This window comes from Nicotiana tabacum, chromosome 14, assembly GCF_000715075.1.
Source record: "Nicotiana tabacum cultivar K326 chromosome 14, ASM71507v2, whole genome shotgun sequence".
NCBI lineage: Eukaryota > Viridiplantae > Streptophyta > Magnoliopsida > Solanales > Solanaceae > Nicotiana > Nicotiana tabacum.
In genome coordinates, this window is record NC_134093.1 from 33,320,041 (window position 1) to 33,343,675 (window position 23,635).

The 23,635-nt window shown below is 37.3% G+C and overlaps 1 long non-coding RNA gene across 1 annotated transcript; it reads left to right on the plus strand.

Annotated features, from left to right (window-relative positions):
• Positions 1-13,894: 13,894 nt before the first annotated feature.
• LOC107788295 (uncharacterized) lies at positions 13,895-16,917 on the plus strand. The gene is made up of 2 exons (XR_012698604.1): positions 13,895-14,116; positions 16,561-16,917. It is a non-coding gene; the product is annotated as an uncharacterized LOC107788295 (long non-coding RNA).
• The last annotated feature ends 6,718 nt before the right edge of the window (positions 16,918-23,635 follow it).

The following is a 23,635-nucleotide window of genomic DNA, read 5'->3' on the forward strand; positions in this document are numbered from 1 at the left end:
TTTTTCGGGTAAACAGTTTGGCGTCCACCGTGGGGCCGAGGATAATAGTGGCCACTTATTTCCAAAAACAACCTTCAATTCAGGTTCGGCTACGAATAGCCACCGACCAAATGGCTTCGCCGACCGATTACGAAGCTGACCTTCAAGATGAAACCAACAACTTGGCACTACCCGAGATTCGAGCCGGAATACCACTAAATGTCAATTCACAAATTCCTTTGGAAGCAAACCAACATTACGAACCGGAAAGAAGCATTCAGGGCGGTGCTCGATCCGTAGCCCAAGACACCCAAAATACGGAGGAGATCGGGGCCAGCTTACGCATGATCTTCGAGATGTTACAAGCCCAACAATTAGCAATAGCTCAGCTACAGAGCCAAACTCGCGCACAAAGCAGGCCAGTTTCTAACCCACTTCGAGAGGTCACCCCTAGAACAGAGCCTGCCATAATGAAATCTAACGAGCAAGAATCGGGGACTAATCCCGGAATTACTAAACTGCTCGAGGAACTCACGAAACGGGTCGAAGCCAACGACAAGAGGGTGGAGACGTATAATGCCAGGGTCGATCAAATTCCGGGAGCTCCGCTAATGATAAACGACCGATCCTAACGAACATGTCACCTCTTACACGTGTGCCATAAAAGGCAACGATTTGGAAGATGACGAGATTGAATCCGTGTTATTGAAAAAGTTCGGGGAGACCCTCTCGAAAGGAGCTATGATTTGGTACCACAATCTACCATCAAATTCCATCGATTCTTTTGCCATGTTGGCAGATTCGTTCGTAAAAGCACATGCTGGTGCCACAAAGGTCGCAACGAGAAAATCAGACCTCTTCAAAGTAAAGCAAAGGCAGGGAGAAATGCTGAGGGAATTCGTATCCCGATTTTAAATGGAACGCATGGAATTACCCCCGGTCACCGACGACTGGGCCGTACAAGCTTTCACCCTAGGATTAAACGAGCTAAGTTCGACAACATCACATCGGCTGAAGCAAAATTTGATCGAGTACCCGGCGGTAACTTGGGCAGATGTACATAACCGATATCAATCGAAAATTAGGGTCGAGGATGATCAGTCGGGGACCCTGTACGGACCTATTCATCAGAACAGGACAGTTATTAATCAAAAGCAGATCGACAGAGAACAAAGGTCAAACAGAGACCGATATCGACCATACATCACCGATCGAATAAACAATGGTTCAACACGCAACGCAGTTCGGAACAGTCAAAGAATTGATCGGGGACAAAATTCTCGGGGGCTTATGAGTAAGAGCGGCTTCGACAAATATGCCGAGCCTATAGAAGCACCTCGATTATCAGAGTATAACTTCAGTGTTGGCGCATCCGCTCTCGTATCGGCCATCGGACGCATCGAAGACACTAAATGGCCCCGACCAATGCAAACCAATCCTGCCCGGAGAAATCCCAATCAAACGTGTGAATACCATGGAACCCATGGCCATAGAACGGAAGATTGCAAGCAACTAAGAGAGGAAATAGCTTGCCTATTTAACAAAGGGCACCTTCGGGAGTTTTTGAGTGACAGAGCAAAGAGCCATTTTAGAAGTAGGGATGTCAGCAAGCAGAACGAGCAAGAAGAACCACAACACATTATCCACATGATCATCGACGGCACCGATACCCCCCGGGGACCAACACTTAAGCGCACTAAAACATCGATGGTGAGGGAAAAGCAATCTCGGACTCAAGAGTACGCACCCATGGGGACTTTGTCCTTTGGTGATAAAGATGCAGAAGGGGTCATCCAACCTCACAACGACGCCCTGGTAATATCCATACTCGTAAATAAAACTAAGATTAAGCGTGTGTTGATCGATCCAGGTAGCTCGGCCAATATCATCCGATTAAAGGTAGTAGAGCAGCTTGGCCTGCAGGATCGAATCGTGCCTGCAACTCTGGTCCTAAACGGGTTCAATATGGCATGCGAAACCACCAAAGGGGAGATAGCCTTGCCAATAAACGTGGCCGGAACTGTCCAGGAAACAAAGTTTCACGTGATCGAAGGCGATATGAGGTATAACGCCCTTTTCGGAAGGCCATGGATCCACAACATGAGAGCCGTGCCTTCGACCCTGCACCAGGTCCTCAAATTTCCGGCATCGGGAGATGTCAAACGGTATACGGAGAGCAGCCAGCCGCAAAAGAAATGTTCGCCGTCGATTAAGCCAAACTAATGTCCTCACTTTCGCCGATAAAGGGCCCGGGCCCGGAAGGAGAACGGGACACCAAATAGCAATCACAGACAGTGACTCCAACCCAGCCTGACAACCAGAAAGTCGAAGAGAATAAAGACCAAAGGGTCCCTCGATCTTTCGTAACTCCCGATGACTCCGTTGGCACAAAATCAACGATCGAGGAGCTAGAACAAGTCGTATTAATCGAGCGCCAGCCCGAGCAAAAGGTATACTTGGGAACGGGGTTGAGCCCTGAACTCAGGAAGAAACTCGTTCAATTTCTTATCAATAACATCGATTATTTCGCCTGGTCCCATTTAGATATAACAGGATCCCGTCGGACATAACGACGCATCAACTAAGTTTGGACCATCGGTTCAGACCGGTGAAGCAAAAAAGAAGACCCCAGTCCGATAGAAAGAACGCCTTCATAAAGTACAAGGTAACCAAACTTCTCAAAATAGGGTCCATTCGGGAGGTAAAATACCCCGAATGGTTAGCCAACGTAGTCGTAGTCCCTAAAAAGGGGACAAACTTAGGATGTGCGTGGACTATAAGGATTTGAACAAAGCATGCCCCAAGGATTCTTTTCCATTGCCCAACATCGATCACATGATCGATGCCACGGCCGGCCACGAGATCCTCACTTTTCTCAATGCCTATTCCGGGTATAATCAAATACATATGAACCCGGAGGACCAGGAGAAAACCTCGTTTGTCACCAAATATGGGATGTATTGTTATAATGTGATGCCCTTCGGGCTAAAAAACGCAGGGGCCACTTACCAACGCCTAGTGAATAAAATGTTCGAAGAACAAATAGGAAAATCAATGGAGGTTTATATTGATGACATGTTAGTAAAATCCCTGTGTGCAGAGGACCATTTAATTTATTTGCGGGAAACGTTCGAGATTCTGAGGAAATACAAAATGAAGCTCAACCCCGAAAAATGTGCCTTCGGTGTCGGTTCGGGAAAGTTCCTCGGCTTCATGGTATCACATCGGGGAATAGAGATTAACCCCGATAAAATCAAGGCTGTTGAAGACATCACCGTCGTAGACAGCGTAAAGGCCATGCAAAGACTAACGAGTCGGATCGCCGCCCTAAGCCGATTTATATCGAGGTCATCCGATCGAAGTCATAAAAAAAATTTCTCTACTAAAAAAGAAGAACGATTTTTCGTGGACCCCGGAGTGCCAACAAGCATTAGAAGGACTAAAACGATATCTGTCAAGCGCACCACTGCTTCACACTCCAAAAATCGATGAGAAACTTTGCTTGTACCTAGCAGTGTCGGAAGTCGCCATAAGCGGTGTCCTGGTTCGAGAAGAGCAAGCCGTGATTGCAGGTCTCGAGCTAGCTAGAAATTTGGGAGAAGAAATCATTGAAGCCAACTGCGATTCCTTGCTGGTGGTGAGTCAAGTAAAGAAAACTTTCGAAGTTCGAGAAGGTAGAATGCAAGGTATTTAGATAAACTGCTTATCACTTTGCGCCATTTCAAACAATGGACTTTACGGCATGTACCACGGGAACAGAATAATGAGGCCGATGCATTGGCGAATTTGGGGTCATCGGTCGAGGTGGATGATATGGGCTCGGGGAGTGTGGTTCAACTTTCGAGATCGGTAGTCGAAGAAGGACACGCCGAAATAAATTCTACAAGCTTAACTTGGGATTGGAGAAACAAGTATATCGAATATTTGAAAAACGAAAAACTCCCATTGGACCCTAAAGAGTCCAGAACCCTACGGACCAAGGCTGCTCGATTCACTCTGGCTTCAGATGGAACACTGTACCGAAGAACGTTCGACAGACCATTGGCGGTATGTTTTGGTCCGGGGGATGTCGATTATGTCCTACGGGAAGTGCATGAGGGTACTTGCGGGAATCACTCTGGAGCCGACACATTAGTCCAAAAAATAATCAGAGCAGGGTATTATTGGATCGATATGGGCAAAGATACGAAGGAATTTGTTCGTAAATGTGATAAATGCCAAAGGTTAGCGCCAATGATCCACCAGCCCGGAGAACAACTCCACTCGGTCCTATCCCCATGGCCTTTCATTAAATGGGGAATGGATATCGTCGGCCCTCTGCTATCGACCCCAGGTAAAGCTAAATTCATGTTGTTTATGACTGACTATTTTTCTAAATGGGTTGAAGCGCAGGCGTTCGAGAGAATAAGAGAGAAAGAAGTTATAGACTTTATTTGGGATCATATCATATGCCGGTTCGAGATACCCGCCGAAATAGTATGTGACAATGGAAAGCAATTCATTGGCGGCAAAGTAACAAGATTCCTCAAAGACCACAAGATAAAAAGGATACTGTCGACGCCGTACCACCCCGGTGGGAACGAGCAGGCCGAATCAATGAATAAAACTGTCATTCAAAACATAAAGAACAGGTTGAACGATGCTAAAGGGAGATGGAGAGAAATCCTGCCCGAAGTCCTTTGGGCATATCGGACAACATCAAAATCCAGTACGGGGGAGACCCCGTTCTCCTTAGTATATGGATCCGAAGCATTAATACTAGTTGGGGTTGGTGAACCCAGTGCCAGATTTCAATTCTCGATGGAAGAATCAAATAACAAGGCTATGAACACAAGCCTCGAACTATCGGACGAAAGGCGAGAAACTGCCCTCGTCCGAATGGCCGCCCAAAAGCAACGAATCGAAAGGTATTATAACCGAAGAACCAAGCTCCGCCATTTCAATCCTGGGGACTTAGTGTTAAGAAAAATTACCATCAATACCCGAAATCCGAATGAAGGGAAGTTAGGACCGAATTGGGAAGGACCATATCAGGTACTCGAGGACATCAGAAAGGGATCGTACATGATCGGCGTTATAAACGGCAAACAGTTATCAAGCAACTAGAATATATCACATCTGAAACGGTACTACTGTTAAGGTACAACCTTTCCATATTCGTTTACATCTCAAAACTGACCCCTGCAGAAGTCCGAACAGGGGACGGATCTCTCATCAGAAAGCACGCGTTGCACTCTTTTTTTCTTAAGACTGGTTTTTATCCCAAATGGGTTTTTCGGCAAGGTTTTTAATGAGGCAACCATTGGTCGTGCAGCACTTATGATAATATCCGAGGCCCCGTAAGAGAGTTACTTCACAACAACAGGGTCCCGATAGGAAAACTGTAAAGAGCCAAATGGTCGAAGCGAGCCATGCTCGTATAAGTTGGCCCGAACCCAGGCGTGTAATAACATGTGAAGAATTAAGATATAATGCGACCATTAAGCCTACGGGCTATATATTTTTTATCTCAAGTTCGAGCAAAAACTGTTTCGACCAAATAAGCCTACGGGCTATTTCTCATTTTGAGTTCGAGCAAACACTCACTCGACCAAATAGCCTACGGGCTACATTAATTCGAGTTCGAATCATTCACTCGATCAAGCCTACGGGCTATTTTTTATCTCGAGTTCGAGCAAAAACTCACTAGACCAAATAGCCTAGGGGCTGCATTAATTCGAGTTCGAATCATTCACTCGATCAAGCCTACGGGCTATTCTTTAATTCGAGTTCGAGCAAACACTCACTCGACCAAATAGCCTACATGCTGCATTAATTCGAGTTCGAATCATTCACTCGATCAAGCCTACGAGCTATTGTTTATCTCGAGTTTGAGAAAAAACTCACTCGACCAAATAGCCTATGGGCTGCATTAATTCGAGTTCGAATCATTCACTCGACCAAGCCTACGGGCTATATTAATTCGAGCACAAGCAAACACTCACTCGTACACCACGCCCACGGGCTATATTCTCTTCAAAATCGAATCGTTGACAATTAAATCGAGCACAAGCAAACACTCGCTCGGTTGAAGAGACTGCGAGGTTCGAGTTTGATTAATTGGTTTAAAAACATTATGGAAATATTCATGAGGCAAATCACAGCAACCTAGGAAACAGAATCAAAAGCAAGTCGGCAAAAGAAGAGGCCTATACACAAAATTTATTTACATGGGTGGCTACAACAATTTTTTTTTTAAACGGGAGCGGTCTTTTCTTTATCAGATTCCCCCCGTTCTCGGATCCACTTTTTCTCCCATCGTCGTCATTATCATCATCGAAAACCAGAGCTTCGGCATCAACCTCGAGTTCTTTAGCCCTTTTTATCTCTTCCGTGAGATCGAAGCCGCGAGCATGAATCTCCTCGAGGGTTTCTCTCCTGGATCGGTACTTAGCAAGTTCGGCAACCCAATGCGCCCGACAATCGGCGGATTCGGCTGCCTCTCTTGCCTGAACTTGGGCAGCTTCAGCATCAGCCTGATAGACGGCCACGAGCTCATCCGCATAAGTCTTTGCCTTTTTGGCATTGGATTCGGCCTTGGCGAGTACTGAGGCCAACCGAGCCTCAAGCTCCTCGATTTTCTTTGCTTGAACCAGGTTTTTCTCCTTCACTTTCTGAAGTTGGGTTTTAGACGACGATAACTGGGCTCGAGCGGTCTCTTTTTCTGTAGCAAAGCGGTCCATACCTTCTTTCCACCGCAAGGATTCCATCCTTATCACATTGACCTCCTCACGCAACCTCCCTATCATCTCGATTTTTTGCTGCAGCTGTGAGACCGAAATGTTAGATACCATTCCGGTATTGAACCCATAGGTTTTCAAAAGCATCATTACCTGCTCAGACAAATCATTCTGGTCTTGATAAGCCTTGGACAGCTCGGCCCGGAGATCTTTTATTTCCTCCTCTCTCTGTCCTAAGGAAAGTTTGAGAGAGTTCCTCTCATCGATAGCACGTTTTAGGTCGGCCGCATATCGATGCAGCTCATTCTGGGAACGAGAACATTGTTCTCGATGGACTGCCACAGCCTACGAAGAAACAAGGAGTGAAGTTAACGAAAGACGAACATAAAGGCAATACCAACAAAAAGGTTTTCAAAAGACTCACTTGGTCCAAAGCCTGCCGCAAACCGTGAAAAAGATCTGATTTATCACCGGCACCGGCAACATCCTCGATACCAGTAAACAAGTCACAAAACGGATCCTCTTCATCGTGAGGCCTATCAAGATTAAGGGCCCCCAGAGCTTGAGCTTCCCGAATCAGCCCTGCGGAAAAAGCGGGAAAGAGAGGCGAGTCCTCGATCGTTGCTGCCTCAAGTGAATCGCTCGGAGCATTCACCTCGGCTCGGAGGGGTTCGAAGGGCTCCCTGATTGTAACCCCTGCGGGTTGATTCCGATGAGAGGTGTCTTCGACATCCGATAGTTCGGGGACTCTGCCGGAACCACTCTCCGGTATATTTTCAGTTCGAGACGGAGCCCCATAGGGCATCATCGATCCAGCCGGCATTGAAGCATCGGTGGCTCTCTTCGTCCGGACCGCCAGCGTGGACTCATTATATTCTTCTTCTTCTTATTCATCCCTTAGGCGCAAAACGGATTCTACGGTCAAAGGAATGACATTCTTGTTTGGTTTACGAGTCGTCCTCTTCTTTGGTTTTGGATATTCGGACGATGAAGCTCTCTTCTTTTTATTTTCCTTCACATGCTTTGGAACGAAGGTCGAGACATCCTCCTCATTAGACAGAGGTCTCAAGACCGCATCCTTACCCAAACCTGCATATGGGAAACCTTATCAAAAATATATCGAGAAGTGCCTCGTCAGATTCCGAGAAATGAGCTTACCGTGGTTTTTGGCCTCCCATTGACCCTTAGACAAATCACACCATGAGTGCTCGGCGTATGTGGAAGTCGAAACAAGAGCCCGTACCCAATTCTTGAGGTCGGGAACCGCTTCGGGCATCCAGGGAACCGCTACATCACGAAAAAGGGGAGTGTCGATAAGAGAACAAATGAAAGAACAACATAGAAACAACAGCAAAATCACACTTACGTTTCAAATTCCACTCCTCAGGAAAGGGCATCTTTTCGGTCGGGATCAGGTCCGAAGTCCTTGCTCGAACGAACCTGCTCATACAACCCCGGTCCATGTCCTCGTCAATACTCGAGAACAAAGCCTTGGTAGCTCGACACTGGAGTTTTATTAACCCTCCCCGAAAAAGTCGGGGACGGTATAGCCGGATAAGATGATCAAGGGTGAAGGACATCCCCTCAATTTTGCTCACGAAATATCGGATCAGAATAACAATCTGCCACAAAGAAGGATGGACCTGGCCTAAGGTTACCTGATACTGTCGACAGAAGTCGATAACGACGGAATCGAGGGGACCCAAAGTGAAAGGATAGGTATATACGTTCAAAAACCCTTTCACGTGAGAAGTAATGTCTTCGTCAGGGGTAGGTATTATCACTCCCCCCCCCTCCCCAATTGCAGTCCTTCTTTAACAGATCGAGGTGCTTCTTAGTAATCGAGCATATGTACCTCGATACCGGCTCACACCGGCTAGGGACCGATGAACCTTTATCAACTTTAAAATCTGAAGTAAGGACGCACGCCCCGGGGACACACTCCTCTGGCCGTGGTTCCACCGGTGTCTCATCGGTGACACACTGTGAAGATGAAGCTTTCTCTTTCTGAGGAATTGTTTGCGATATTTTTGCCATTTTTGAATTCAAAAATAAGGAGCAGAAGGAGGTGATAGAGATTTGGTAGAATTGAGGGATCCTTTCGGAAAGAAATCACAGCTTTTTTGTAAGAAGAGATTGAGAAATTTTAGAATATTGAAGATGTAAAATTGGTAAAAGATAAAGGTGAGAGTGATTTATAGGTTCAAAGCGACGGCGGTTCATTATCAGCAGTGGCCGACCACCGCCTGATATGCATTAAATGCCCTGGGAGACTAAACCGACAGGACAGCTATCATGTGCGTCATGATCGAACCTGATGGAATCAACAAAATATAATCCGATCGAGCTGTTGAAAATCATATCGTTTCTCGTCGTATTTATTTCTGAGAAACGAGGGGACTATCTGTATACGGTCAAAATGGATTTGGCATGTCCGGTACGGTTCGAAGGGTGATGTATCGGAGTAAGATCCCGAAGGGGGGAGGAGGGGGGCACGAACTAATCTAGAGCATAAGAAGGCCGGTCCGTGTTGAGATCGATATCATAACCAAACTCGAACAAGAATCGAACCATGGCGCAGGTAGATCTATCGTGCAGATAATCCAAAAACCAACCTACATCGACCAGGAATCCGTTCGAAGTCTCGAACCGGGATCGAGCTCGAGTCAAGATCACAAGTTCGAGCCGAAATCAAGCTCGAACCAAAATCGAGGGTTCTAAGGAAGATCGGGCTCGCAAACAAAAATCGTTGTAATCCCACTAGAGGGAATCTTGGCAGAAATTATGAAAAAACTGATTTATCATGGGTTTTCCACTGAATGTTTATTTTATTATGATTGGAGCCAAACCCCTTCATTATAAAAGGACTTGTTTATCATTTTTGTAAGGTATCTATTGGAGGACTTACACTATCACAAATTGTATTATCCCCTCTACAAGCAAGAGTGATCTTTCTAGTTTCTTAGATTGATTCTATTTTTATTAAATCCTAAATTTCACTGTTCATAATTGATTGGCCTAGATTACGTTTTCTCCAATCTATATTCATACTTTTATTTATCTTAGTATTCTGTATTAAGTTGTACCACGTATCTTTGGAACTGCGCATAAATTCAACTCTATCCCTTTTTTCGGGTAAACAACATATTTCCTAATCAAATAGAGGAAGAACATGAATTTACAAACATAAGCAAAAACTTAGAAGTTTTTACCAGGAATTAAGAGGAAAAGAATGATTTAATTGGGATTCAAGGGCATTGATGGATCTGTAAAAAGAAAAGCAAACAATAAAAATATTACTCTACGCCTTGACTTTTGAAAAAAGATGTTTCCATTAAAAAAGAAATAGGGTACGAGGTGAAATTATTATATAAATAGATCGGATAAATATTAAAATAAAATTATTTAATAAAAAAAGGGTAAGATAAAAAAAGGTAATTACGCGCTTAGATCAAATCGATCGTTCCATAATGTGCCACCTTTTGTCATTATATAACCAAAATTTTAACGATACAATATAATAAAATTAAAGTAATGTCACACCTCTTTGTACCCCAAAAGATATGTGTTATATTAGGTGCTCACAAATAACAATCAAAATAAATATTATATTTTAAGTAACAATACGATATAATATAATAAGTAACAACCATCAAAACAAGTTATTAATGTTGGATCTTAACCACATTTTATTATATACTCCATTTCTCTCAACATAAAGGGTCTAACAAGTTATATATAATAATCACCAGGGATCAAATTCAAAATTTAACAAGCATTCAACCAATATTCGATTGAGGCCGAAGAAAAAAGTATTTGAAGTTGAAAATTGGAAAGAAAAAAAGTGTTTACAAGTTAAGTTATGTTTGGACATGAACTTAACACAAAAAATTTTATCAAAAATTGCATTTATTTCGCTTAAACAATTTTTTTTTTACTATTTCACTCACATTAACTTAAATTGCGATTACATTTCTCAATCATACTCAAACCTCTAGAATATAAAGTTAAATTATTAATTCACTAAAATTGTGTTAGTTTACTTGAACTTTGGGCCCGTGCACAACACGGGTCATCCCTTACTAGTTACTTAAAGAAAAATGACATAAAGATCATGCAGTCTTCCTTTATTAAGGTTTGGGACATTACCTTACAAACTGAATGATTGCATTGCAAATAAATTTGGTGATGTACGTTTCTAATATAAGTGATCCAAGATGTGATTAATTGTTTTTTTTTGGTGATATTCTTTAAGCAATTTATTGACGGTGATGTTAATGTGTCTTTTATATAATATATTTGAATGTTAAATTTAAATTTAGTATGTCTCTTCTGGAAATTGAAAGAAGAATACCATCAAATTTAACCCTTTGTGACATGTTCTTGTATCAATGTTTTATCCATGAGATATTTATTTAAAGTTCTTGATTTTATTTCTTCGTTTTTCTTACGTTTGTTTTTCCTTTGTGGGAAAAAAATGTGGGCCTTTTACGTGATTTTGAGGTAGAACTTTTCTCAGTATGAAAAATAATATTTCGGTACTTGGCAGAAGATCTGGAGTATAAATCTATTTAGGTAGGCTATACTTTAAGAAAATTAATACCGACTCATTCATTTGGCGTGCTGGTGCTAATTATCGTGGCTGCTAAAATACATAGTACTAGAAGTTGTTGATTCTGGTTAGTAATATGGTGGTTTATGGATTATGCCCAGTGAAAGATAAACTCCAATCATTCTGATGATTAAGGTGGAGACGATTATGGTTTTTATGGTTAACGTTTTGAATTTTTAGTTGCCTTAGTTATCTTCTTCTGTTGTGAAATGGAAATGAGAATGACGATGACCACAATAATGTGCCATAATTCTATGCAGGGTGAATGTCAAGTTAGCCATAACCGTTACGGTAACAATAATACAAGATTGTTCTTCCTAATTAATTACGTAATTCTTTTCATTTTCATTTGAATTTTATGATACCGTATTCATGGAGATAGAGTGATGAATATGAACTATGAAGCACCACACAATACCCACGGACAAGCATCTCCCATGTTTAAGCCTATAGAAACTCCAATATAATATCAGTATCTTATCTGGAATTTGTTAAATTCATTAGAGTTTTTGCATACACTGCCTTCGCATGGAGACTGAAACTTAAGATTTGAGTCCAAGTTCATGTGAATACTCTTATGTTGAATTTATAGGAAGAACTTTTAAATGAAATGAGCAGATAATTTTTGAGAATTATGTAATTTTACTTATATATATATATAATTTAACGATTTTGAGGTATTATTTTTAGAGAATATTTAGATAGTTAGGAAAGATGACCAGAAAGTTAGAGCAGAAAAACGAAAGTGCGGAAAGAAGAAAAAAACAAAAAAGGGAAAATAAAGGGAAAAGGAAAGAAAAAATAAAGACAAAAAAATTCCAAAAGATGTAGTTTAAAGCAAATATTTTCTTCAAATTACGTTCTTACTTTACCTTATTTTAAGAAAAATAAAAAATATTAGTTTACCTATATATTGATTACACAAAAGTACAAAGTTAGAGTTATATTTACAACTAAGTTTTACAATATGGATTAGGAATTTCAATCCAAAAATATATAAACTTTAATTTTAACATATTAATAATTGGGTATTATGAAAAATTATTTGTAAATTTAATAATGTTTTTTTCTACCGCGCGAAGCGCGGACAAATTCACTAGTATATATATAAAGTTGAGAAAATAGAAGATAAATTGGCACCTCTCTATGGCCAAGCATCCTATTTATCTATGTTCTGCCCTTTTTTGGTTTATTCCCCAATAACTCTAAATATTTTGATTTCTTCTCCTTCCTTAATTCCTATGATTAATGTCTATTAAGGTGTAATAGTGTATAATTACACTAAATATTACTCCTATTACGTTACTAGGCATTCCAATAGTCACTTTCTCAACCCCTACCTTAATTACTCTAATTACTCTCTTCTCTCACTCCAAATGTATTCTTTAATCTTTGTATATAGATATAAGCCAAACAAGACAAGGAACGTTGGCCATTCGTTTGATATTCTATTTGATCTTTTGGCTTTCCGGTTCTAACATTGTTTACCTCTTCTTAACATATTTTATTTTCTTGATTTAAAACTCTTTAACTTCCTCAATTTCTGTCACCTTATTGTTTGGCCTCTCATGTCACTTTATTAATAGTATTGTGAATTTTTTTTGTCTAGGTGAAGGTATTGTTTGAAGAAAATATTATATTTTGGATGATGAAAGTAGGCAGACGAGGCTTATCCATATTCTGGCGAAAAATCTTCATCTGAAAGGTAAACTATATAAGATAGATATTTTTAACATATTTTTTACTCCTTTGTGCAATATATATGTAGCTATTTTAATTTCTAATTTGACATGTGTTAGCTTGTAATTAATTTTTCTATGGAAACAGAAGCAAATCATGCCTAGAATAGTTGTCCAGTTGAATTTTTTTTTATTTTATCGAGATGATTTATTGAAACACTTTTATGACCTCTGAATTTTAGCTTGCTGGAAACTGTTTTCCATTATTAATTCATTATTATTTATTTTCTTAAGGTTAAGGATGGTCCAGAAAGATAATATACTATAAACTTGACTTGTGTTTTTGCTAAAAATCTTTGTTGCCATTGATATAGAAATGTGCGTTAATGAGAGACCGGTGTTTACTCTGATAATTGTAGTAACATTTTGCTTAGTACGGAGTTCTTATCTTCATTTGCCTTATGTTGGAGACTTGAGTCACCGTAGCGCATATTTGTGTGTTGTGGGTTTCTTTTTTTTAGTAGTACGTGAATATGTACTACTTCACTTGACTTTTTTTGTTTGTTTGTGAAATTGGAAGATGTCAATGCATATAACCAATAATAAGTTGGTATTTTTGCTTTCTTTAGTTTTCATTTTTTGTTTCTTTATTTTGAATATGAAAACATATATACCTATATTTAAAAGTGAAAATTTTCTTTAAAATTTATTTTATTTTAGAAAAGAATATGCAGTAAAATATTCTAATTTCTTTTTCTATATTATAGAAGAGCTTTAGGTTTGGACTTGTTAGCTTATTGGCAATAAATTTGCATCTAAGGGTATTTTAGACTTTTAACATAAAGCGGTACGTGTCTTCTAATCTGTCCGCCACGCTTGCCCAACTCCATCTAATCTCTCTTCTCGATTCTTCTTTGGTGCATAACATTCGAGCTCTTGTAGTTCTAAAGTTAAAATAAAATCCGAAATTCACCTTCTGCTATTGTTTCTCTTTGGTTTCTGTGATTAAAGTCTCCCAACTTGAGAAATTAGTCAATTTCATGGATGTTTTCTGTGTTTAACTTTGTCAATAGAGGAATGGCAGCGGTTCCTCCATTCCACCCAACATCCATGATATTCTTAATGAGGTAAGTCTATTAAAGTATTTTTAAATGTGAAATTTTCCTACATTAGATGATTCAGTGAATTATTTCATTTTCAAAATAAGACCTTTGAAATATTTTGGCAACTTTATAAATATAGAGATTGCAAGAAAGATTGTCTTAACACAGTTAAATAAAAGAAAAGTGCACTAGCAAGTGCATATAATTATAGCATTTGTGGGTTTTTTCTATATTTTAAGCATGGTTCTTTGACTTTCCCTTTTGCGTATTTTTTGCCACATAGTGGAGCACTTAAGATCGGAGCAAATATGTGGTTATTGTTATAAAATAAAAACAACTTAGTAAAACATGAACAAGACATGTTGTTATGAAATAAAAGTAATTTAGTAAGACATGAACAAGAAATGGAGATAGAGAGAAGGAAGAAATTTTCTTCTTCAATTGTGTGTATTTTCTTATCTATTACAAGGCCTTTATATAGGCATGAAAAGTGAAGAAAAATATGTCATTGAATATGTCATTAAGCATAGAAATATGTCATTGAATATGTCATTAAGCATTTGAGAAGATCATGGAGGAAGAGTAGACATCCACCATAATTTGATTTTTCTAACACTCTCCCTTGGATGTCCATAGATAATGTGCCTCGTTAAAACCTTATTAGGAAAAAACCCTATGGGAAAAAAATTCTAGTGAAGGAAAAAGAGTACACATGTTTAGAAATCCGCCTTTTGGTTGCCTCGTTAAAAATCTTGCAAGGAACACCCAGTGGGACAAAACCTTGTAAGGGAAAAAGAGTACAACGCGTATTAACTCCCCCTGATGAGAGCATCAATTCACATCCTTGAGCCTTTGCATCCCAATCTTGTACACTAGTTTCTTGAAGGTTGACGTCGGTAGAGATTTGGAAATTAGCCATATTATCACTTGAACGGATCTGTTGCACATTGATATCACTATTCTTTTGAAGATCATGTGTGAAAAATAACTTTGGTGAAATTTTCTTTGTCCTATCCTCTTTATAAATCTTCCCTTCAATTGGGCTATGCATGCTGCATTGTCTTCATACAAAATTGTGGGTAGTTTGTCACATTTCAAACCACATTTGTCTCGAATAAGGTGTATTATAGACCTCGACCATACACGTTCTCGACTTGCTTCATGAATAGCAATTATCTCAGCATGATTAGATGAAGTAGCCACGATTGATTGCTTAGTCGATCGCCAAGATATGGCAGTGCCTCCATATGTAAACACATAGACTCTTTGAGATCGAGCCTTGTATGGGTCATATAAATACCCAGCATCGGCATAACCAACAAGATCGGGACTACAATCATTGCCATAAAATAATCTCATATCGGTAGTCCCTTTTAGATACCGCAATATGTGTTTGATTCCATTCCAATGTCTCCTTGTAGGAGCAGAGCTATATCTTGTTAAGACATTAACTGAAAAAGTTATGTCAGACCTTGTAATGTTAGAAAGATATATTAGTGTACCAATTGCACTAAGATATGGTACTTCGGGACCAAGAACCTGTTCATTATTTTCATGAGGTCGGAATGGATATGCTTTATCCATATATAATCGCTTTAAAATCATTTTAGTGTATGCTGATTGATGGACAAAAATTCCATTTTTCATATACTCAATTTGTAGACCAAGACAAAATTCCGTCTTTCCAAGATCTTTCATTTCAAATTCTTTCTTTAAATAGTATACTGCTTTAGGAAGCTCTACTGCTTTAGGAAGCTCCCTAGGAGTTCCAATGATATTTAAATCATCAACATACACGGTGATTATAGCAAATTTAGATCCAGATCTTTTTATAAAGATACAAGGACAAATTGAATCCTTCTTGTACCCTTCTTTCAACAGGTACTCACTCAGGCGACTATACCACATGCGCCCTGATTGTTTCAATCCGTATAAGGATTTTTGAAGCTTTATTTAATAAATTTATTGGAAACCTTAATATGCTTCAGAACAATTTAAATCCTTCAATGATTTCCATTATACGCATATCACGTTTTTCTTGTATTACCAGATTAAAACCTGAAATGACGACATCCACCACAGGAGAACGTGTCTCTATATAATCAATGCCAAGATATTTACAAATTTTCTTGTGACACAAGTCGTCTTTATGTTTATCGACTTGACCTTTTTTTTTCGCACAAGAACGCATTTATACCTCCACTGGCTTTATACTTTCAGTTGTTGGGACTATCCGTCCAACTTCATATTTTTCAGGTGAAATCAATTTTCATTGCATATTTTTCATTTGGCCAATCATTTATCTGTCCAAATTTCATGACAGATTTGAGCTCAAAATCCCCGTCAATATTACTAATATTGAGCGCTATATTATATTAACAATATCGTCGACGATCATTTTATATCGGTTCTACTATTACCCAATAAAGACATAACTTATTGAGATCTCTTTATCTTATTATTTTCAGGTACCTGAGCCTCTCCCATGAGGTCTTATGAAGTGTTATGTCGTGGTGCTCTTCTAGAGCATTTGCCTCCTTATTATGACCATCTTGAACATTTGCTCCTTTCCTTCTTCAAGGAGTTTTATCTTTGGAACCGATTAGTCCATTATGCTTCATGCATGCCATAGACTCTATTCATTATGAACTTTATTTTATTTGGAGCATTAGCAGCTGAATATGACATTTAGTTTTGGGTCAGCAAATACGCCTGGCAATATTTTGCAAATGAATTATGACTTGAATTTCAAGTTCACATTTTCTCGTACGAGTATCTAGATGTATTCATAATAATTCATTACATCCATTACTTTTTCAGCTGCCCATTTTTTCCCCTATTGTTGGGATCACCAACACATATCACTAGCCTTATTTGGGGATCCATCTTTGTGCATTGTGGTGGAATAATTAAATCATATAGCACATTCATATTTCTAGATGAAAATTATTTGGTTCCTGACCCTGAACCGATTGTGATAGGGAGAACTTATCATAACTTGGCTAGATGCGTACAAGTGCTGTTGTATATTAAATAATACATCACATACCAAATTTTATTTTGGCAATTTTGTTCTCATAACCAATGGTTTAGATATAATTGGAGGCATACAATTTTTTGCTAAACCAACTTGGATTTAAACCAGTATTATCAAGATAAATCATCATAATTTATATTTTGGAACTGTGCTCTAATAATTTGAGCAATCAATCTTGCAAAAGCCAAATTGCAAGTTGATAATAAATGCACATGTGACCATATAATAGATGCATCTATTAAAATTATATAATAGTAAATGGTCGACATGACAGGTGACTGGGCCCATATATTTATCACCTTTTATTAGTTCCAGAAATCAGAGGATTCAATCTCAACTTTAACTGATATATCATGAGAATAAGTAGCACAAGAGAATTCTTGAAGAATCTTATATTTCTTCAATATATGTCAATGTAATTCTCAATTAATTTTTCGCATTATAATTGAACCGAGATGGTCAACCGGTCATGCCAACTAATATTTGTTTTAGTAAACCTCTAGTTTACTTGTGACATATGATTCCATCATCATGCTTATATTTGTGTAGTACAAATAGAAAAAAAATCGGGTAAACTTTCATATTTATCCGTTATGATTATAGAAATATGAAAATATGAAATATTCCTTTCATTTATAGTCTCAATATGCCAACCACTTTGACTTATATATTTGAAACTCAAAAAGTTTCTTTTGAGACTTTACAATATTAATGTCGTGAATACTTTTATTCATCCGGGTTGTAACAAATTAATTTTTTCGGATCTCTTAACAACTTTTGTACTACAAGATCTTTTGTCACACCATTCATATGGTAAATGTCTCATTCATGGAGAAAAGTATATCATAATAAATTGTCATTGTCAAAATTATTATAAGCAAAGTCATTTTTTGCTTTAATTTTGCCTTTAATAACCTTCTATAAGGCACAACAAAATATTTTTTGGCGTATCACATGTACGCGACCAATGACATATTCATGTAACCACACAATAATATTTATTCTCTTTATTTCACTCAAACCTCCCTCAGAGGTGAGTTGTGTGATATTCATCCAATCATGCATTGCATGTCTTTATTCATTACTTTTATCACATATTACAACATTCACCTTTAGGAATGAGTTTGCATTCTCAATGCTTATCACAAGTCACATTCTCTTCAATGAATGTATCATAATCGGCGGCGTGCTTTATTATTTTTCATACCAATTTGATGGTAAACATTGCCTTCACATTTTGAAGAACTATTATTATTATTATTGTGAAGGCAATGTTTACCTCTTGAGTTAAACTATTCATAATGTCACTTGGATATAATTCTCAACAATAGACTTTCGTTTACTCAAATCAGCTAAGTAATTAGTGTCAAACAGATATATGAAAATATAAAATAATATTGAAAATTCACATGTGGTCTTTGCTGCAATAAGCTTACTTCAAGATGAAAGTGATATGACTAGAACATTAAAAAAAAATAATGTATCAAATAGAATAATATAGTACTACTAGTTACCATGCACTTTTATGGAAACTAAATATTATGCTCTCTAAAAAAACAAAGAGATATAGCAGAACCTTTAATTGAAAATATCATTGACAATATTTTTAACATTAATGAAAAAGTCAATACTGGAATGACTCTACCATCTTGTTGCCTCCCATATCAGTTATAAAATAGGAGTAGTTATGTATTTTAAGTCACAAGAAACTAAACTCTTTTTTTTTATTCAATGGAGTGTACTAAGAATATCGTGTACAAATAATGAAAAATTGGGTTGCAGAGATACAAACTCACTCAATTTTTCAATATACGAGAATTAAAAGTTTTGATCGGCCAATGCTAATTCAAAATATTTTTTTATTTGGATCGTATATTTATTTATCAATAACGTATGCTAGTTGTGCTATTAAGATTACCCGAGAAAAACTTACCTCACATTACCTTTTCAAAAGTCAGAATGACGCATGATGGTCAAGCATATATTTTATAGGAAAACGTTCAGTTAAGGGAAACTTTACATAAGGTTCTTGCTTTTTTTTTTAACTAAGGAACCAAAGTTCCTCAAATGACTTTGCAAAAGCTGTAGTAGCTCCCCAATTTCTTGTACTTCTTTTGGTCTTTGGTTTAGTACATAACTCTTGGCTGCATCATTATATTCTTCTGATTCTTATAATAAGATCTATATAACCAGAATACGAGATGAAAGAGATCAGACCAAACTTACAACAAATATTAGAAACGCGTTCATTGAAATAGATATTGATAATGCAACAAAATAAAATAAGTAAAACATGGAGTAGTAATTAGTTTACATTTAAGTATTTTCCTTTATAAAGAAAAACACTTAAGAATATGAATGGATTTGTAAGAAGAAAATACTTAGCATTGGAAACTTTCATAACAAATAAAGAACCTATGAGAAAAACGAATAAGAAAATGAATTAATTAAAAAGGATTAGAAAACGTATCTTAGCATTAGCATTATATGCCTTATCACAATGTACTGGTCTCCTCAACCTTATTGTTACTTCAGTTATGTTTGATACCATTCTTTGAAATTGCTAAATGAGAAAGAAAAACTTATCTCTTCAAGATGAATATTAGGCACGGCAGGAACATGCCTTTTATGATGTTGGACAATTTTGTAGATGTAAGTAACTCAATTGATTAGGGCATCGCGCTGATAACGTGTTATAAAATAAAAACAACTTAGTAAAACATGAACAAGACATGTTGTTATGAAATAAAAGTAATTTAGTAAAACATGAACAAGAAATGGAGATAGAGAGAAGGAAGAAATTTTCTTTTCAATTGTGTGTATTTTCTTATCTATTACAAGGCCTTTATATAGGCATGAAAAGTGAAGAAAAATATGTCATTGAATATGTCATTAAACATAAAAATATGTCATTGAATATGTCATTAAGCATTTGAGAAGATCACGGAGGAAGAGTAGACATCCACCATAATTTGATTTTTCTTATAACAATTATTATTTTGTTTGGCGAGGCAATGTCTATTTTTATTTTATGACACTCTGATGTTAAATCAAAATAGATTTTTTTTAATGTTCCTACATATCAAATATTTATTTGTAATACCATCTCTGCCATACTTACTACTATACAATAATGCCTTTTGCTAATCTGTCCCTGTAAAGTTATACTGAGTTTTTGTATTTTATTCTACTTCTGGAGTTCATGGGTCCTTATGTAGTTTCCTTTCATTTTAGCAGCTTAAACTTGCTTATTAAAACCAATGTGATTTCAACAGTCAAATCTTCTGTGTGAGTATTCATCCGAGGTAATTTCCTTGACCTTCTATGTGAAGTTCATTTTGGTTTAAAGGTTCGTTTTTGGTTTTTAATTAATTACTCAATTTCTAACTGTTCTAAGTTATTTGGTGTTGTAAAGTCAATGAAGTTATGTGGAATTAATTATTATTTTTTGGATAATTTTGATGGTTTTTGGTGTGTGATACACCCAGTATGTCTTACAATATTTCATTTGACCATTCTGAGAGTGTAAATCATGATGGAAGTATCATGGACAATTGTCACATTGCAAATGTCGATCTACTTACCATTAGCATGTACACCTAATCATTTGAATGGTTATAAATAGCAGGTAAACTCAATGCCTTCCCATTTAAGGTTAGATAGGTCAGTAAAGTTGCAATGGATGTTATACATGTTCTTGTATTGATGAAGTGAAGATCAAAGTCTTCATATGGATGGAGTTCACAGATATATGTGTTGAGAGTAATCTGAGATGTATGTATATTAAAATTCCTTCCCACTTTAACTGGACTTTTATGCTTTTCATTTATTGCATCTTCTTCTTTTCCTCTAAATATAAAATTTCTCTTCTCCTTTACTCCATTATGCCTTTGCAGTTTTTCGTCATATTTTTTCTAGAAAATCTTTCATATAATGGTACCAGCTTTGTTTGTGAATTGCCTTCTCAAAATTAACTTTTTCGGTGCTATCATATTAGTATTCTTCTTACAGAATCTTATACATTCGTACTATTAAAGATTCGAAGTTGCTGCTTTCAGGATAAGCAGAAAGCGAAAATAGGTAAAGTTGCTTCCACACCCCATTGCTAGAAATAATTTGTTTCTCCTTGATCTTGACCCGCAACAAAAGCCTAAACCAAGATAATAAGTTCATCTATAGTGCTTTCAAAGAAATCTTTTCCCCAGCACACAGGAGTTCCACGGAGCTCTTAACTGGCCTCAGAAGTCTACAATTTGTAAACTTCCATTTAGCTATGTATGTTGACTTAATAGTGTGAATTGGAGATGTGCTTTTCATGCTTGCATTATATTGTGTGTTGACGAAATTGATTAGTAATTATAAAAGAAAAGGGCAACTGTTAGGAAGGAAGGAGGTAAGCTAGATGCCTAATTAGAAGATGGTTGTCTGAACTTTTTTGTTTAAATATTGTTGAAGGATTAGTCACATGTAACAAGGTAATGCATTAGTGGATCGATAACAACGACTCAACCCATTCAGTTGATCAATACTGCAACTGATATTTAATATCATCCATCTGATGCCATTCAGATTCAGGTACAATGAAGTCAGTAAGTCACACATCAATACTTTTATTATTAAGGATTTAAGTTTACTGACATTTGCAGTTTGCCTTAGTAATCTTTAGTTTCATACTTAGTTGTGTTTCAAAGATTTTACTAATATTGGTTTTTTTTGCTTCTCCTATTGATGGTGATGTTACATGTTGATCCATAAAAGACTGAAGAGACTTGGTTAAATGTCTGAACTTTCTACCTTTCTAGCCCATTGCTCCAAAATATGATTTTAGCATGTGCAGTGACGAAGCAAAGGAGTGAGGAGTGATAGAAGCGGAGGAAACTGTAAACTTTATGTAGTACGTATCTCGCTTCAATGATGTTGTCATTGTGTTAGAATTGTTTATTCTTTGTTTCAAGGAGAGAGTCTAGCGCTAATTAAACTGTTTTCTACATGGCGATTAACAGTGTCACGTATGTTAATGACTTTTTCTCAGTACAAGATCTCTTTCATTTTAAATCCTTTTTTCACTTCTACTTTGTCTGCCACATCTTTTCGAACAGGCCAATTCTGTAACTTATAGTGTTTGGAGTTGATTTTATAATTTATATTTCAGCTCTTCCATTTTCTAGGGGTTCTATCACATTTATTTGCAATTTCAAAAGGAGGATAGGTTTCTGATCCCAGCGTTTGTGAAGTTAAAAGAGGAGCTATTATGGCTGGAGATCTAGAAGATTATGCAGTCTTATACATCTTGTGAGTGTATATAAACTTAGATGAAGCAGAAGGCATTATTAGACACACAATTTGATTACATCAAGAAAATGAAGTAACAAAAATACTAGCAATATGTGTCAAGTCATGTATCGAAACTCCTCTCAATTTTGACCAAAAATCCAAGTTTATGTAGCATTTGACTTTCTGGACGATCAGAGGGGTGATTCTGCGATTCAAAGAAAAAAAGAAAAGGCTGAATTTCTATTATGTATAATAAAATTGGCATGGAGCATTACTTATCTAGTCAGTAAAAATATTACCTTTTTTATTTAATCAATATAAAAGAATTAAAAATTATATGCATATACAAGAAAATTGTTATTTATTCTATCTGTTAGGATCGGGAATTCGGGTAGTGCGGAATTTAGCCAAACAACGGTATAATGACAATAACAAAGACAATGAAAGTTGATAACAACGACAATTAAAGTAGATAAAGAAGACACAAATTTAACGTGGTTCGGTCAAAGTGACCTACGTCCACAAGCGGAGAAGAGCAATTTACTATAACAATAAGAGTACAAAATTAGAGTAAACACTCTAATTAATTCCAAATACCCTAAGAGAATAACCTCACAAGATCACTCCAAAGAAAGGGTTCACACAAGTGTTTCCCAACACTAACTCTCATACAAAACACTCTTAATAAAGGAAGAAAGGAAGAAACAAGAATTGAAGACAAGTCTTGTTGGTGTGTCTAAAATGAACTAATAGCCTTCCTTTTATAGGCAAAAAAGTCTTGACCTCTTAGGTGTAAAAGAAGAGATAAAACTTGTGCAAATAATGTCAAACACACAATGCAATATTTTTGGGTCCCAAAGAATATTGCTAACAAATTCTACACTTTGCAAAGATGCTTATGTTTATGTGAGATGGACTCCATTTGACAAAATAATGGTCATATTACAAATCTCCACCTTGGCCTAATTTTGGATGATCTAGTAAATTTGCTCCACCTTCTCCGCAAGAGCCCCAATGGGCATATGTCAAAATTTAATGCCATCAAAATCAGAAAAATTGTCTGATACCGAAACTGTAGTAGGGCCTATAACAGTGGATCCCACTAAAGTATACAACGAACCAGATCTGTGTGCTTTCATGATCAAACAAGCACCTTGAAAAAACTCCACATTCACCAGTGAATTTGCACCCAAGGGATTCTAAAGTGCCTAGAGAGATGAGATTTTTCTTCA